General features: G+C 38.0%; 1 long non-coding RNA gene across 1 annotated transcript; it reads right to left on the bottom strand.

Annotated features, from left to right (window-relative positions):
* Nucleotides 1-11,095: 11,095 nt before the first annotated feature.
* On the bottom strand, nt 11,096-17,381 carry LOC129639860 (uncharacterized). The gene is made up of 4 exons (XR_008708637.1): nt 17,283-17,381; nt 16,443-16,553; nt 15,319-15,484; nt 11,096-11,886 (listed from the first exon to the last, which is right to left on the bottom strand). It is a non-coding gene; the product is annotated as an uncharacterized LOC129639860 (long non-coding RNA).
* Nucleotides 17,382-19,007: the final 1,626 nt, after the last annotated feature.

The following is a 19,007-nucleotide window of genomic DNA, read 5'->3' as shown; positions in this document are numbered from 1 at the left end:
AACAATAACACAGTAATAGTGGGAGACTTTAATACCCCACTCACATCTATGGATAGATCAACTAAACCAAAAGTTAGCAAGGAAACACAAACTTCAAATGATACAATAGACCAGCTAGACCTAATTGATATCTATAGGACATTTCATCCCAAAACAATGAATTTAACCTTTTTCTCCAGTGCACACGGAAGCTTCTCCAGGATAGATCACATTCTGGGCCATAAATCCAGCCCTGGTAAATTAAAAACAATTGAAATCATTCCAAGCATCTTTTCTGACCAAAATGTATTAAGATTAGATGTCAATTACATGAGAAAAACGGTTAAAACTTCCAACATATGGAGGCTGAACAACACACCGCTGAATAACCAACAAATCACAGGAGAAATAAAAAAAAAACATCAAAATATGCATAAAAATGAATGAAAATGAAAACACAACAACCCAAAACCTGTGGGACACTGTAAAAGCAGTGCTAAGGGGAAGGTTCATAGCAATACAGGCATACCTCACGAAACAAGAAAAAAGTCAAATAAATAACCTAACTCTACACCTAAAACAACTAGAAAAGGAAGAAATGAAGAACCCCAGGGTTAGTAGAAGGAAAGAAATCTTAAAAATTAGGGCAGAAATAAATGCAAAAGAAACAAAAGAGACCATAGCAAAAATCAATAAGGCCAAAAGCAGGTTCTTTGAGAAGATAAGTAAAATTGACAAACCATTAGCCAGACTCATCAAGAAACAAAGGGAGAAAAATCAAATCAACAAAATTAGAAATGAAAATGGAGAGATCACAACAGACAACACAGAAATAGAAAGGATCATAAGAGACTATTATCAACAACTATATGCAAATAAAATGGACAACATGGAAGAAATGGACAAATTCTTAGAAAAGTACAACTTTCCAAAACTGAACCAGGAAGAAATAGAAAATCCTAACAGACCCATCTGAAGCACAAAGACTGAAATTGTAATCAGAAATCTTCCAACAAGCCAAAGTCCAGCACCAGATGGCTTCACAGCTGAATTCTACCAAATATTTAGAGAAGAGATAACACCTATCCTACTCAAACTCTTCCAGAAAATTGCAGAAGAAGGTAAACTGCCAAACTCATTCTATGAGGCCACCATAACCCTGATACCAAAACCTGACAAAGATGCCACAAAAAAGAAAACTACAGGTCAATATCACTGATGAACATAGATGCAAAAATCCTTAACAAAATTCTAGCAAAGAGAATCCAACAACATATTAAAAAGATCATACATCATGACCAAGTGGGCTTTATCCCAGGGATGCAAGGATTCGTCAATATCTGCAAATCAATCAATGTAATACACTACATTAAAAAAATTGAAAGATAAAAAACATATATTATCTCATTAGATGAAAAGAAAGCCTTTGACAAAATTCAACATCCATTTATGATAAAAACCCTCCAGAAAGCAGAAATAGAAGGAACATACCTCAACATAATAAAGCTATATATGACAAACCCACAGCAAATATCATCCTCAATGGTGAAAAATTGAAAGCATTTCCCCTAACGTCAGGAACAACACAAGGGTGCCCACTCTCACCACTACTATTCAACATAGTTTTGGAAGTTTTGGCCACAGCAATCAGAGCAGAAAAGAAATAAAAGGAATCCAAATTGGAAAAGAAGTAAAACTCTCACTGTTTGCAGATGACATGATCCTCTACATAGAAAACCCTAAAGATTTCACCAGAAAATTACTAGAGCTAATCAATGAATATAGTAAAGTTGAAGGATATAAAATCAACACACAGAAATCCATTGCATTCCTATACACTAATAATGAGAAAACAGAAAGAGAAATAAAGGAAACAATTCCATTCACCATTGCAACGAAAAGAATAAAATCATTAGGAATATATCTACCTAAAGAAACTAAAGACGTCTATAGAGAAAACTATAAAACACTGGTGAAAGAAATCAAAGAGGACACAAATAGATGGAGAAGTATACCATGTTTATGAATCGGAAGAATCAGTATAGTGAAAATGAGTATACTACCCAAAGCAATCTATATATTCAATGCAATCCCTATCAAGCTACCAACGGTATTTTTCAGAGAACCAGAACAAATAATTTCACAATTTATATGGAAATACAAAAAACCTCGAATTGTCAAAGCAATCTTGAGAAAGAAGAATGGGACTGGAGGAATCAACCTGCTTGACTTCAGGGTCTACTACAAAGTCATCAAGACAGTATGGTACTGGCACAAGGACAGAAACATAGATCAATGGAACAAAATAGAAAGCCCAGAGATAAATCCACGCACTTATGGACACCTTATCTTTGAAAAAGGAGGCAAGAATATACAATGCAGAAAAGACAATCTCTTTAACAAGTGGTGCTGGGGAAACTGGTAAAAGAATGAAACTAGATCACTTTCTAACACCGTACACAAAAATAAACTCAAAATGGATTAAAGATCTAAACATAATACCAGAAACTATAAAACTCCTAGAGGAAAACAGGTAAAACACTCTCTGACATAAACCACAGTAGGATCCTCTATGACCCACCTCCCAGAGTATTGGAAATAAAAGCAAAAATAAACAAATGGAATCTAATTAAAATTAAAAGCTTCTACACAACAAAGGAAACTCTAAGCAAGGTGAAAAGACAGACTTCAGAATGGGAGAAAATAATAGCAAACGAAGCAACAGGCAAATAATTAATCTCAAAAATATACAAGCAACACCTGCAGCTGAATCTCAGAAAAATAAATGACCCAATCAAAAAGTAGGCCAAAGAACTAAACAGACATTGCTCCACAGAAGACATACAGATAGCTAACAAATATATGAAAAGATGTCAACATCACTCATTATCAGATAAATGCAAATCAAAACCACAATGAGGTACCATTTCACGCCAGTCAGAATGGCTGCTATCCAAAAGTCTACAAGCAATAAATGCTGGAGAGGGTGTGGAGAAAAGGGAACCCTCTTACACTGTTGGTGGGAATGCAAACTAGTACAGCCACTGTGGAGAACAGTGGGGGAGATTCTTTAAAAAACTGGAAATAGAACTTCCATATGACCCAGCAATCCCACTGCTGGGCATACACACTGAGGAAACCAAAATTGAAAGAGACACGTGTACCCCAATGTTCATCGCAGCACTGTTTATAATAGCCAGGAAATGGAAGCAACCTAGATGTCCATCAGCAGACGAATGGATAGGAAAGCTGTGGTACATATACACAATGGAATATTACTCAGCCATTAAAAAGAATACATTTGAATCAGTTCTAATGAGGTGAATGAAATTGGAGCTTATTATACAGAGTGAAGTAAGCCAGAAAAAAAAAAAAAAACCAATACAGTATACTAACACATATATATGGATTTTAGAAAGATGGTAATGATAACGCTTTATGAGTGTCAGCAAAAGAGACACAGATGTATAGAACAGTCTTTTGGACTCTGTGGGAGAGGGCAAGGGCGGGATGATATGGGAGAATGGCACTGAAACATGTAAATTATCACATGTGAAACGAATCTCCAGCCCAGGTTCGATGCATGATACAGGACGCTTGGTGCTGGTGCACTGGGATGACCCAGAGGGATGTGATGGGGAGGGAGGGGGGTTCAGGATGGAGAACACATGTACACCCATGGTGAATTCATGTCAATGTATAGCAAAACCAATACCATATTGTAAAGTAAAAAAATAAATTAATTTAAAAAAAGACTGAATCAGGAAAAAATAAAAACTATAAACAAATTAGCAATAGTAACATTGAATCAGTGATTTAAAAAGTAAGTGAAATACAAAGTCCAGGAAAAAATTAATTCACAGGTAAATTCTACCAAACATTTAAAGAAGAGTTGACACATATCTTTCTTTTGTTTTCAATTTATTTTTTACCTGGCAGAAAAATACTTTACAATGTTGTATTGGTCTCTGAAGTACAACACAAATCAGCCATATTTATACATATATCCCCTCCCTCGTGATCCTCCCTTTGCTTCTTGCATCCCACACCTCTAGGGCACCACAGAGTACCAAGCTGGGTTCCCTGTGTTATATACCAACTTATCACCAGCTATGTGTTTTACACATGATAGTGTGTGTGTATATGTGTGTGTGTATATATATATATATATATATATATATATATATATATATATAACAATGCTACTTTCTCCACTCATCCCAGTCCCTCCTTGCCCCACTGTGTCCATGAGTCCATTCTCCACACCTAAGTTTCCATTCCTTCCCTGCAAATAGGTTCATTAATACCATTGTTTTAGATTTCATATTTAAAACTCAAAAATAAAAAAACTAAGATCATGGCATATGGTCCCACCACTTCATGGCAAATAGATGTGAAAACAATGGAAACAGTGACAGACTTTATTTTCTTGGGCTCCAAAATCACTGCAGATGGTGACTGCAACCATTAAATTAAAAGATGCCTGCTCCTTGGAAGAAAAGCTATGACAAACCTAGACAGCATATTAAAAAGCAGAGACATTACTTTGCCCACAAAATTCTGTATAGTCAAGCTATGGTTTTCCCTTAGTTGTGTATGGATGTGAGAGTTGGACCATAAAGAAAGCTGAATGCTGAAGAATTGATGCTTTTGAACTGTGGTGTTGGAGAAAACTCTTCAGATTTCCTTGGACTGTAAGATCAAACCAGTCAGTCCTAAAGGAAATCAGCCATGAATACTTATTGAAAGGACTGATGCTGAAGCTGAATTTTGCATACTTTGGCCACCTGTTGCAAAGAGCCAACTCACTGGAAAAGACACTGATGCTGGGAAAGATTGAAGGCAGGGGGAGAAGGGGATGACAAGGGATGACATGGTTGAATGTATAGCATCACTGAATCAATGGACATGAGTTTTAGTAAACTCAAGGAGATCGTGAAGGGCAGGGGCACCTGGCATGCTGCAGTTCATGGGGTCACAAAGAGTCACAACTTAGTGAGACAACTTAGCGACAGAACAAAACTTTCTCTTAGATGATTCTGGGGAAAGAAGTTTTTAAAATTCACTGCCTTAAGGGCCTCCCTAAGGCTACTCTGAACTTTCCAAAATCATTATTTAAGTAAATGATTAAATACATAGTTAGCTTTCTTATGACACATCAATAGATTTTGTATAAAACTTTGAAATTTTATGTAATCTTTACTTGCATTATAAGCATTGCCTTGGGTCATGAAAGATTCTGCCTCCTTTAATCTTTTAGTAGATGGGCAGCTCTGATTGGCTGTTAGGATTACTTCACACTATTCAATAATTCTCTTCTGGAGAAGTGTCTTGTGTGGAGTGCATGATAAAAAGCACATTTTGTTTGCGGGATGAATGATGCCAATACATTGTACCCAGAGGGACTCCATACCTTTTGATGTACTAAAGGTTTCTACAGGTTCGTTTTGGTAATGACATCAGAGTTAGAGACCAGTTGTTGTTCACAGGAAATGCCACGTGGACTATAGGTCTGGAGGATGGATAACCGCACTGAAGAGTCAAAACTTTAAAACTTCCCTCATGTTTCTAAGATACTTGTCTCATTATCATTTCAACTCCTTATCCAATGTGTTATTTCCCTGAATTCAGAGGAACTTGGGGATGGTAGGAACAAGGAGAACTTAAGACTCAGAATTACAGGATTGCAAGCAAGAATACCCAGAAGAACTGTGCAAAAAAGATCTTCACGACCCAGATAATCATAATGGTATGATCACTTACCTAGAGCGAGACATACTGGAATGTGAAGTCAAGTGGGCCTTAGAAACCATCAAAACAAACAAAGCTAGTGGAGGTGATGGAATTCCAGTTGAGCTATTCCAAATCCTGAAAGATGATGCTGTGAAAGTGCTGCACTCAATATGCCAGCAAATTTGGAAAACTCAGCAGTGGCCACAGGACTGGAAAAGGTCAGTTTTCATTCCAATCCCAAAGAAAGGCAATGCCAAAGAATGCTCAAATTACCGCACAATTGCACTCATCTCACACGCTAGTAAAGTAATGCTCAAAATTCTCCAAGCCAGGCTTCAGCAATATGTGAACCCTGAACTTTCTGATGTTCAAGCTGGTTTTAGAAAAGGCAGAGGAACCAGAGATCAAATTGCCAACATCAGCTGGATCATTGAAAAAGCGAGAGAGTTCCAGAAAAACATCTATTTCTGCTTTATTGACAATGTCAAAGCCTTTGACTGTGTGGATCACAAAAAATTGTGGAAAATTCTGAAAGACATGGGAATACCAGACCACCTGACCTGCCTCTTGAGAAACCTATATGCAGATCAGAAAGTAACAGTTAGAACTGGACATGGAACAACAGACTGGTTCCAAACAGGAAAAGGAGTATGTCAAGGCAGTATACTGTCACCCTGCTTATTTAACTTATATGCAGAGGACATCATGAGGAAAGCTTGGCTGGAAGAAGCACAAGCTGGAATCAAGATTGCCAGGAGAAATATCAATTACCTCAGATATGCAGATGACACCACCCTTATGGCAGAAAGTGAAGAGGAACTAAAAAGCCTTTTGATGAAAGTGAAAGAGGAGAGTGAAAAAGTTGGCTTAAAGCTCAACATTCAGAAAACGAAGATCATGGCATCCGGTCCCACCACTTCATGGGAAATAGATGGGGAAACTGGAAACAGTGTGAGACTTTATTTTTCTGGGCTCCAAAATCACTCAAGGTGGTGACTGCAGCCATTAAATTAAAAGACGCTTACTCCTTGGAAGCAAAGTTATGACCAACCTAGATAACATATTGAAAAGAAGAGACATTACTTTGCCAACAAAGGTTCGTCTAGTCAAGGCTATGGTTTTTCCAGTGGTCATGTATGGATGTGAGAATTGGACTGTGAAGAAAGCTGAGCACTGAAGAATTGATGCTTTTGAACTGTGGTGTTGGAGAAGACTCTTGAGAGTGCCTTGGACTGCAAGGAGATCCAACCAGTCCCTTCTAAAGGATATCAGCCCTGGGTGTTCTCAGGAAGGAATGATGCTAAAGCTGAAACTCCAGTACTTTGGCCACCTCATGCGAAGAGTTGACTCATTGGCAAAGACTCTGATGCTGGGAGGGATTGGGGGCAGGAGGAGAAGGGGACGACAGACGATGAGATGGCTGGATGGCATCGCTGACTCGATGGATGTTAGTTTGAGTGAACTCCGGAAGTTGGTGATGGACAGGGAGGCCTAGCATGCTGCAATTCATGGGGTCGCAAAGAGTTGGACACGACTGAGTGACTGAACTGAACTGAACTGAAACCCTTTTAAACTCTTATTAAACCAAGAGAGTGACCAGAATCCCAGAGCTCCAACAAGAAAAGCCAGTTAGAGGCATTCTAGATCATCAGATTTCCTCACCTCCTTGATGCTCTGCCTTGCCATTATCAGTGTAACTTCTTATGTCTGCTGTCTTAGTCTCTCTCCACCTAGAATCCAAGGTATTATTGGTTCACTACTTTTATAATGTTGAATCCATTTATGGTTATTGTGTCATTTCAACATTGATTGGGTGTAGCTATGCATAGCTGTTTGGGCATGCTCCTACCCAGGGGTTAATGGTTAATGTTGCATATTCTAGGGTTTTTTCACCTCTAATGCCAACAAACTTCAAGTTCAAGCCTTCCTTACCACTGTGTGAATTTAAAAAAAAAAAAAATCTCATAGTGAATCTTTGTCTGGTTCAGCTCCTAAGGCATTTTCTGCTAGAGAATATCATTACTCTGCACTGAATTTATTTTTCATTATTTAATTTTTTTGCTGAACAATGTGCATATAATATCCTTGTTCCCCAGCCAGAGATAGAACCCATGTCCTCTGAAGTGGACACATGGAGTCTTAACCACTGGACCACCAGGGAAGTTCCCTACACTGAATTGAAAATACAATGTAGTTCAGTTCAGTTCAGTTCAGTTCATGGGGCTCACTCTTTGCGACCCCATGAATCTCAGCACGCCAGGCCTCCCTGTCCATCACCAACTCCCAGAGTTCACTCAGACTCACGTGCATCAAGTCACTGATGCCAACCAGCCATCTCATCGTTTGTTGTCCCCTTCACCTCCTTCCCCCAATCCCTCCCAGCATCAGAGTCTTTGCCAATGAGTCAACTCTTCGCATGAGGTGGCCGAAGTACGGGAGTTTCAGCTTTAGCATCATTCCTTCCAAAGAAATCCCAGGGCTGATCTCCTTCGGAATGGACTGCTTGGATCTCCTTGCAGTCCAAGGAATTCTCAAGAGTCTTCTCCAACACCACAGTTCAAAAGCATCAATTCTTCGGTGCTCAGCTTTCTTCACAGTCCAACTCTCCCACTGGAAAAACCATAGCCTTGACTAGATGAACCTTTGTTGGCAAAGTAATGTCTCTTCTTTTCAATATGTTATCTATGTTGGTCATAACTTTGCTTCCAAGGAGTAAGCGTCTTTTAATTTCATGGCTGCAGTCACCATGTGCAGTGATTTTGGAGCCCCCCAAAATTAAGTTTGACACTGTTTCCACTGTTTTCCGTTCTATTTCCCATGAAATGATGGAAACAGTTGCCATGATCTTAGGTTTCTGAATGTTGAGCTTTAAGCCAACTTTTTCACTCTCCACTTTCACTTGCATCAAGAGGCTTTTTAATTCCTCTTCACTTTCTGCCATAAGGGTGGTGTCATCTGCATATCTGAGGTTATTGATATTTCTCCCGGCAATCTTGATTCCAGCTTGTGCTTCTTCCAGCCCAGAGTTTCTCATGATGTCCTCTGCATGTAAGTTAAATAAGCAGGGTGACAGTATACAGCCTTGACATACTCCTTTTCCTATTTGGAACCAGTCTGTTGTTCCATGTCCAGTTCTAACTGTTATTTCCTGACCTGCATATAGGTTTCTCAAGAGGCAGGTCAAGTGGTCTGGTAGTCCTATCTCTTTCAGAATTTTCCACAGTTTATTGTGATCCACACAGTCAAAGGCTTTGGCATAGTCAATAAAGCAGAAATAGATGTTTTTCTGGAACTCTCTTGCTTTTTCCATGATCCAGCACATGTTGGCAATTTGATCTCTGGTTCCTCTGCCTTTTCTAAAACCAGCTTGAACATCTGGAAGTTTGCGGTTCACGTATTGCTGAAGCCTGGCTTGGAGAATTTTGAGCCTTACTTTACTAGCGTGTGAGATGAGTGCAATTGTGCAGTAGTTTGAGCATTCTTTGGCATTGCCTTTCTTTGGGATCAGAATGAAAACTGACCTTTTCCAGTCCTGTGGCCACTGCTGAGTTTTCCAAATTTGCTGGCATATTGAGTGCAGCACTTTCACAGCATTATCTTTCTGGATTTGGAATAGCTCCACTGGAGTTCCATCACCTGCACTAGCTTTGTTTGTAGTGATGCTTTCTAAGGCCCACTTGACTTCACATTCCAGGATGTCTGTATCTAGGTGAGTGATCACACCATCATGATTATCTTGGTCATTAAGATATTTTTTATACATTTATTTTGTGTATTCTTGCCACCTCTTCTTAACATCTTCTGCTTCTGTTAGGTCCATACCATTTCTGTCCTTTATCGAGCCCATCTTTGCATGAACTGTTCCCTTGGTATCTCTAATTTTCTTGAAGAGATCTCTAGTCTTTCCCTTTCTGTTGTTTTCCTCTATTTCTTTGCATTGATCACTGAGGAATGTAGTTAGATGCATATTTTCAAGTCTGGAGTTCTCTTGCAAAAATTTAAAGATACTACTTTATTTTCTTCTTGCATCAGTTTTCAAAAATCTTCTGATATTAGCCTTTACATGATGATTTGTAAGTGTAATGCTTTTCCCTTTGGAGGGTGTTTTAATTTTTTAATCAAAATTTTATTTTATAAATGTATCAAATAAGCAATACATTTATATGATTAAGACATCTCAAAGTTAAAAAGTGTAACTTCTTTTTTGCCTTCTCTCCCCTTTGCTTTTCTCTCATGTGACTAGTGATCAGCAAACGTTGCTCAGTCGTGTTCAACTCTTTGCGACCCCATGGACTATACAGTCCATGGAATTCTCTAGGCCAGAATACTGGAGTGGGTAATATTTCTCTTCTCCAGGGGATCTTCCCAACCCAGGGATCAAACTCAGTCTCTCGCATAGCAGGCAGATTCTTTACCAGCTGACCAAACCTAATATATATATATATATATATATATATATATATATATATATTATCCCACTTACCCCGGGAGAATAGTTTTCTTTCCTTTGTATGCTCTTAGGCTCCTGATATTTTTCCAAAATTATTTTATAAAGAATTATTATACAAAAAAACCTTCCCTACAGGAGAGGAATTCCTGTGCCTCCTAGTTATACTTGGGTGCTGGTATTCGGTGATGGCTTTTATATTACAATTCCCCTACTTTCCTTACTTGAATTCTGAACCAGAATGGAAGTATGTTCTTGCTGTTTCACTGTTGCGTCTCATCTCCTCTGCAGCATATTTCACCTCACTTCTCCCACATTACTTCTATCTACATATAATCATAAATACACTACAAATATTAATGTTAAGCTTCTCTACACTTGATTCAACAAATACAAGACTAACAACTATGAAATGCTTATGTTCCATCTATTTTAATGTTTACCTGAACCTCTCTCTAAATCTTCTTTTGGAGGTCTCATCATAAATTTACATCTATACTTACTTAGTTGTTTTGATTCTTTTCTACAGGACAAGATTTCCTCACATCCAAACAACACACATGCTGGCCATATGTTTCAGGCTACAGATTGGACTCAAGGTAACTCATGTGATCAAAAAGACAAAATGTGTGAAATCAAGCCTATGTCTGAAAATATGGATACATGCTACAGTCACTGCAGTGTTAAGAAATTCAACAGAGATATCTATACCTAGATTGTGCAAAGGTGAGAACTACATTAGTGGTACAGAAATATTCAACAAATCCAAAATTACAAGAAACATCATATCATCTTGTTAAAATCATAAAAAAATTGACTCTGATTCCATCTTGTTTTTGTTGTTTATGCAAATTATTTATTTATTATTGAAGTATAGTCAATTTAAAATATTGTGTTAGTTTCAGGTGTACAGAAAGCTAACTCAGATATATATGTATATGTATGTATATATATAGTAACATGCTGCAGATTATTACCCATTATAGAGTATTACAAGATATTGAGTACAGTTCCTTCAGCTATCAGAAAACCTTTTTTATGCTTTTCTCTTTTTCATTTTATAATTTATGAAAGTATAATAACATATTACAAAAGACTTGGAAAAATATAGAACAAAGTTACACATGAAAGTGAAAGTGAAGTTGCTTAGTCATGTCCAACTTTTTGCGACCCCATGGACTGTAGCCTACCAAGCTTCTCCATCCATGGGATTTTCCAGGCAAGACTACTTGAGTGGGTTGCCATTTCCTTCTCCAGGAGATCTTCCTGACACAGGGATTGAACCCGGGTTTCCCGCACTGTAGGCAGATGCTTTGCCATCTGAGCCACCAGGGAAGTTACTTATAGTTCCAATATATATTACATTTATTTTTTAAGTACATAAATTAAAATGTTTAGTCAGAGTTTAGATATCAAACTCTCAAAAATTAATAGAATGAATATACATAAAATTAGAAGGATACAGTAGACCTGAAAAGAACTTTGAACCAATTCAACATAATTAAGATTTATATAAATTTTCACACAACAGTGGAATACAAATTATATTCACGTTCCCATAGAATGTGCTCTGAACTGCTGCTGCTGCTGCTAAGTCGCTTCAATCCTGTCCGACTTCAGTCGTGTCCTACCAATCTCCTCTGTCCATGGGATTGTCCAGGCAAGAGTACTGGAGTGGGTTGACATTGCCTTCTCCGTGCTGTGAACTAGGAGACACTGAAATATATCTGGGGGCATAAAATAAAATACAAAAATTTCATGGCCTTAAGGTATTGGTATCATACAGGGTCTTTTCTCTTATCACTATGGATTTATGTTAGAAATCAATATCAAAAGATATTTGAATATAACTGACATATTTTAAAGTGAAATGTGACATTTACCAAGAGAAATCTTGGACTGAGCAATTGAAAGCCTCAATAAAGTTAGAAGATTGAAAAAACACAGAGGGTGATCGCAGAGAAGAAAATATTTAAATGAGAATTTAATATCAAAATGAGAAATTAATATCAAAGATACTTTAAACACCCCATGTATTTGACTACTAAATATCCACTTTTAATTGATGGGTGTAACTCAGAAGCCATAACAAGGAAAATTATAAAATATTTATAACTAAATAAAAATGAAAAGAAAATTTGCCAGAATTTGTTGCAAGTAGCTAAAGCTGCTCAGTGCAACTAAACACAACGTGGAATCTCGAATAAAGCATGCAAACAGACAATATATATTATATAAAATTTTGTGAATTTTAAACAAAATCTGGACTTTAGTTAATAATACTGTATCACATATTAATTTCCAGGGTTTTTTTTTTCTTTTTTTTTTTTTACAACAGGGCATTTCTTTATATTCTCAGAATTGGATTAGAAGCTTCAAACTCCATTCAATTTTTTTTTTTTAAAATCACTAAGAAAATAAACTTTCTAGACTTTTACCAGTAATACTAGATGCCAAAATACATGGAAATACATCAAAGTTTTGAGGGAATATTAATTTGAAATCTAGCATTCTATTCATATTATGTTAAACAATTGGAATCAAAATCAAAGTTTTTATCTTGGCAAAAATTCATAAGTTTTCTAAAATATATATATATATTATACATACTATATATTATATATATGTATATAATATATATTATATTATATACTATATATATAATATATTATATATATAATCAGTTCAGTTCAGTCGCTCAGTCATGTTTGGCTCTTTGCAACCCAATGGAGTGCAGCATGCTGGGCTTCCCTGTCCATCACCAACTCTGAGAGCTCGCTCAAATTACTATCCATCACTTAAGTTGGTGATGCCAACCAACTATCTCATCCTCTGTCGCACCCTTCTCCTCCTGCCTTCAATCTTTCCCAGTATCAGGGTCTTTTCCAATGAGTCAGTTCTTTGCATCAGGTGTTCAAAGTATTGGAGCTTCAGCATCAGTCCTTCCAATGAATATCGGGGACTGATTTCCTTTAGGATTGCCTAATTTGATCTCCTTACAGGCCAAGGGATGTTCAAGAGTCTTGACCAACACCACAGTTCAAAAGCATAAATTATTTGGCACTCAGTTTTCTTTATGGTCCAACTTCACATCCATACATGACTATTAGAAAAAAAATATAGCTTTGACTAGATGGACCATTGTCAGTAAAGAAATGTCTCTGCTTTTTAATATGCTGTGGAGGTTGGTCATAACTTTTCTTCTAAGGAGCAAGTATCTTTTAATTCCATGGCTGCAGTCACCATCTGCAGTGATTTTGGAGCCAAGAAAATAAGGTCTGTCACTGTTTCCATTGTTTCCCCATCTATTTGCCATGAAGTGATGGGGCCAGATGCCGTGATTTTCGTTTTTTTAATTTTGAATTTTAAGCCAGTTTTTTGACTCTCCTCTTTCACTTTTATCAAGAGGCTCTTTAGTTCCTCGTCGCTTTCTGCCATAAGGGTTTCATCTGCATATCTGAGGTTATTGATATTTCTCCTGGCAATCTTGATTCCAGTTTGTGCTTCATCCAGTCCAGCGTTTCTCATGATGTACTCTTCATATAAGTTAAATAAGCAGGGTGACAGTATACAGCCTTGATGTACTGCTTTCCCAATTTGGAACCAGTCCACTGTTCCATGCCCAGTTCTAACTGTTGCTTCTTGACCTGCATACAGATTTCTCAGGAGGCAGGTGAGGGGATCTGGTGCCCATCTCTTGAAGAATTTTCCACAGTTTATTGTGATCCACACAATTCAAAGGATTTTGTGTAGTCAATGAAGAAGTAGGTGTTTTTCTGGAATTGTCTTGCTTTTTCTATGATCCAACAGATATTACCAATTTGATCTCTGATTTCTCTGCCTTTCCTAAATCCAACTTAAACATCTGGAAGTTCTCAGTTCATGTACTGTTGAAGTCTCGTTTGGAGAATTTTGAGCATTATGTTGCTAGCATGAGAGATGAGTGCAATTGTGTGGTAATTTGAACATTCTGTGGTATTGCCTTTCTTTGGTATTTGAAAGAAAACCGATATTTTCCAGTCTCATGGCCATTGCTGACTTTTCCAAATTTGCTAGCATATTGAGTGCAGCACTTTCACAGCATCATCTTTTAAGATTTGAATAGCTCCACTGGAATTCCATCATCTCCACTAGCTTTGTTCATAGTGATGCTTCCTAAGGCCCACTTGACTTCACATTTCAGGATGTCTGGCTCTAGGTGAGTGATCATCAGATCAGATCAGATCAGTCGCTCAGTCGTGTCCGACTCTTTGTGACCCGATGAATCGCAGCACGCCAGGCCTCCCTGTCCATCACCAACTCCCGGAGTTCACTGAAACTCACGTCCATTGAGTCAGTGATGCCATCCAGCCCTCTCATCCTCTGTCGTCCACTTCTCCTCTTGCCCCCAATCCCTCCCAGCATCAGAGTCTTTTCCAATGAGTCAACTCTTTGCATGAAGTGGCCAAAGTACTGGAGTTTCAGCTTTAGCATCATTCCTTCCAAAGAAATCCCAGGGCTGATCTCCTTCAGAATGGACTGCTTGGATCTCCTTGCAGTCCCAGGGACTCTCAAGAGTCTTCTCCAACACCACAGTTCAAAAGCATCAATTCTTCAGCGCTCAGCCTTCTTCACAGTCCAACTCTCACATCCATGATACCATCGTGGTTATCTGGGTCATTAAGATCTTTTTGTATAGTCTTTCAGTGTCTTCTTGTCACCTCTTCTTAATGTCTTCTGCTTCTTTTAGGTCCGTATCATTTCTGTCCTTTATTCTGCCCATCTTTGCATAAAATGTTCCCTTGATATCTCTAATTTTCTTGAAGAGAACTCTAGTTTTACCATTCTATTGTCTTTCTTTATTTCTTTGCATTGATCTCTGAGGAAGGCTTTCTCATCTCTCCTTGCTATTTTTTGGAACTCTGCATTCAAATGGGTATCTCTTTACTTTTCTCCTTTCCCTTCACTTCTCTTCTTTTCTCAGCTATTTGTAAGGCCTCCTCAGATGATCATTTTGCCTTTTTGCATTTTTATTGGGGATGGTTTTGATCACCACCTCCTGTACAATGTTATGAACCTCCATCCATAGTTCTTCAGGCACTCTGTCTATCAAATCTAATGCCTTGAATCTACTTGTCACTACTACGGTATAATCCTAAGGGATTTGATTTAGGTCATACCTGAATGGTCTAGTGGTTTTCCTTACTTTCTTCAATTTCAGTCTGAATTTGGCAATAAGGAGTTCATGATCTGAGCCACAGTCAGCTCCCAGTCTTGATTTTGCTGACTTTATAGAGCTTCTCCACATATGTATACAAAAACTTTTATACTATGCTTTGATAATGGCTTGAGGAAAAAAAAAGAGACAGAAAAATTGGAAAACATAAAATAAATGAAATGGGAACACTGAATATGTAATAGAAAGAGTAGAACAAAGTAATTAAAGATAAAAGGTCATCATATAGTTCAGTTGTTTTTAAACATGGAAGTCCATTAGAAACACATCAGAAACTTTGGATGAAACACACAATACCTGGTAATTTGTACTTCTCAAAAATTTCCACGATAATTCTGACATGTGTCTGGACTTTAAAAAATTATTACAAGTGTTTCTATTGAAAGGTTGTTGCTGAACCACACAGAGACACCAGGATTCTTGGCCTCTGGAGGAGAAGAATTCAATCCGTGGCCAGAGACAAGGCTTGATTACTCAGAGCTTTTGTGTAATAAAATTTTATTAAAGTATAAAGGAGATAGAGAAAGCTTCTGACATAGGCATCAGAAGGGGGGCAGAAAGAGTACGCCCTTGCTAGTGTTAGCCATGGAGTTATATACTCTCTAATTAGTTTTTACAGTGAATCAAAAGAATGTCTGGAGGTTGAAAGACCTCACTAGACCTACTCCCATAATTTACACCTTAAGATAACAGGATTAGCAAGAAGGTTTTTTTTTTTTTTCCGGAGACTATCCTGAAGCAGGATACATTATTGTTATATAATCTTAAGGAATGTAGAGGGACAAAAAAAGTTTGTCTTTTCTTCCCCCTTGAGAATTCCAGACCCCTCTCTCCTTGGGGACGCCTGGACTTCTTATCAATCTGCCCAGGATTTGACTCTCTCACTATTAAATGATAATTTTAGTGATATACAATTCTATTATTTACTGTTGACCAAAGGCTTTCCAGGTGGTGCTAGTGGTAAATATTCCACCTTCCAATTCAGGAGACAAAAGAGTTGTGGGTTCAATCCCTGGATAGAGAAGATCCCCTGGAGTAGGAAATGGCAACCCACTCAAGTGTTCTTACCTGGAAAATTGTGTGGACAGAGGAACCTGACGGGTTACAATCCATGAGACCACAAAGACTGACTGAGCACATACAATCATGATTCACTGGTGTTATGTGAATAACAGTTACCTAATTACAAAAGTAAAAAAAAAAATTAGTTAGTTTTCACAATCAATAGCCAGTCAAAAATAAAAGATAATTACAATTGCATGCCATAAAGGAAGCATGATTAAACTAACAGTATAAAATAGTTACATACAATTTGGGGCATTAAATAGAGTGATATGGTAAGTGGAAGTGAATACATGCACATATATTCATCTGCCAGCAAGTCTATGTCATTTTTTTTAATTCACTTATTTATTTTAATTGGAAGATAGTTACTTTACAATATTGTGATGGTTTTTGTTATACATCAGTATGAATCAGTCATAGGTATACATGTGTCCCCTCCATCCTGAACCTCCCCTCCCACCTTCCTCCGCAACCTATCCCTCCAGGTTGTCAAAGAGCACTGGCTTTGGGTGCACTGTATCATACATCAAACTCTCACTGGTTATCTGTTTTACATATGGTAGCGTGTATGTTTCAATGCTGTTCTCTCAAGTCATATCACCCTCTCCTCCCACTGAGTCCAAAAGTTTGTTCCTTACATCTGTCTCTCCTTTGCTGCCCTATACTTAGGATCGTTGGTACCACCATTTCTAAATTCCATATATATGTGTTAATATACTGTATTTGTCTTTCTCTTTCTGACTTAAATCACACTGTATAATAGGCTCTAGGTTCATCCACCTAATTAGAACTGACTCAAGTGCATTCCTTTTTACAGAGTAATATTCCATTGTGTATATGTACCACAACTTCCTTATCCATTCATCTGTCAATGGACAGTCTGTAAGTATCCCTAGGTCTGAGGTGGTTCTCTTGTAAACAGAATATATACTGGTCTTGTTTTTGTATCTGCCCAGCCTATGTCTTTTAGTTGGTGCATTTAATCCACTTACATTTAAGGTAATTATTGATATGTATGATCCTATTACCATGTTCTTAATTGTTTTGGATTTATTTTGTGTAGATCTTTTCCTTCTCTTGTGTTTCCTGTCAAGAGAATTTCTTTATCATTTGTTGTAAAACTGGTTTGATGGTGCTGTATTCTCTTAACTTCAGCATTTCTGGAAAGCTTTTGATTCCTCCATCAAATCTGAATGAGAGTCCTGCTGGATACACTATTCTTGATTGCAGATTCTTCCCTTTCATCACTTTAAATATAACATGACATTCATTCCCTTTTGGCTTGTAGAGTCTCTGTTGAGAAATCAGCTGATAACCTGATGGGAATTTCCATGTATGCTGTTTGTCATTTTCCCTTGTTGCTTTTAGTATTTTATCTATGTCTAATTTTCTTCAGTTTGATTACTATGTGTCACATTTTGTTCCTCCTTGGGTTTATCCTGCCTAGGACTCTCTGAGCTTCCTGGACTTGATTGACTATTTCCTTTCCCATATTGTGCTGTGCTTAGTTGCTCAGTTGTGTGTGACTCTTTGCGACCCCATGCACTGTAGCCTGCCAGGTTCCTCTGTCCATGGGGATTCTTTAGGCAAGAATACTAGAGTGGGTTCCCATGCTCTCCTCCATGGGATCATCCCAACCCAGGTATCGAACCCAGGCCTGCATTTCAGGCTGATTCTTTACCATATGAGCCACCAGGGAAGCCCAAGAATACTAGAGTGGGTAGCCTATCCATTCTCCAGGGGAACTTCCTGACCCAGGAAACGATCTGGCATCTCCTGCATTGCAGGAGAATTCTTTACCAGCTGAGCTACCCTAGAAGCCCTTCCTATCCCATATTAGAGAAGTTTTCAGCTATTCTCTCTTCAAATATTTTCTCAGGTCTTTTCTCTGTCTCTCTCTCTTCTGCTTTTGGGACCCCCTATAATGGGAATGTTGGTGCATTTAATGTCACAGAGTTCTCTTAGACTGTATTCTTTTTTTTTTTTTTAAATTCTCTTTCTATACTATCTTCTGCAGCAATGATTTCCATCATTCTGTCTTCCAGGTCTAGAGAAGGAAATGGCAACCCGCTCCAGTATTCTTCCCTGGAAAATCCCATGGATGGAGGAGCCTGGTAGCCTACAGTGCATGGGGTTACAAAGAGTCAGACACGACTGAGCGACTTCAATTCACTCACTTCATACTTTCTCACTGGAGAAGGAAATGGCAACCCACTCCAGTATTCTTTCCTGGAGAATCCCATGAACAGAGGAGCCTGGTGGGCCATGATCCATGGGGTCGCAGAGAGTTGGACACGACTGGAGTGACTAAGCACGTACACACATCTTCCAAGTCACTTATCCGTTTTTATTCCCCAGTTATTCTGCTATTGATTCCTTATAGTATATTTTTTGTCTCTCTTTGTTCTTTACTTCTTCTAGGTTTTTGATAAACATTTCTTATATCCCATCCATTCTTTTTCTGAGGTCCTGGATCATCTTCACAGTCATTATTCTGAATTCTTTTTCTGGAAGTTTGCCTATCTCTGCTTCATTTAGTTGCTTTTCTGGGGTTTTATTTTGTCCCTT

The sequence above is a fragment of the Bubalus kerabau genome, chromosome X (genome assembly GCF_029407905.1).
Source record: "Bubalus kerabau isolate K-KA32 ecotype Philippines breed swamp buffalo chromosome X, PCC_UOA_SB_1v2, whole genome shotgun sequence".
In the NCBI taxonomy this organism is placed as follows: Eukaryota; Metazoa; Chordata; class Mammalia; order Artiodactyla; family Bovidae; genus Bubalus; species Bubalus kerabau.
This window is presented reverse-complemented; position numbering and strand designations above follow the sequence as displayed.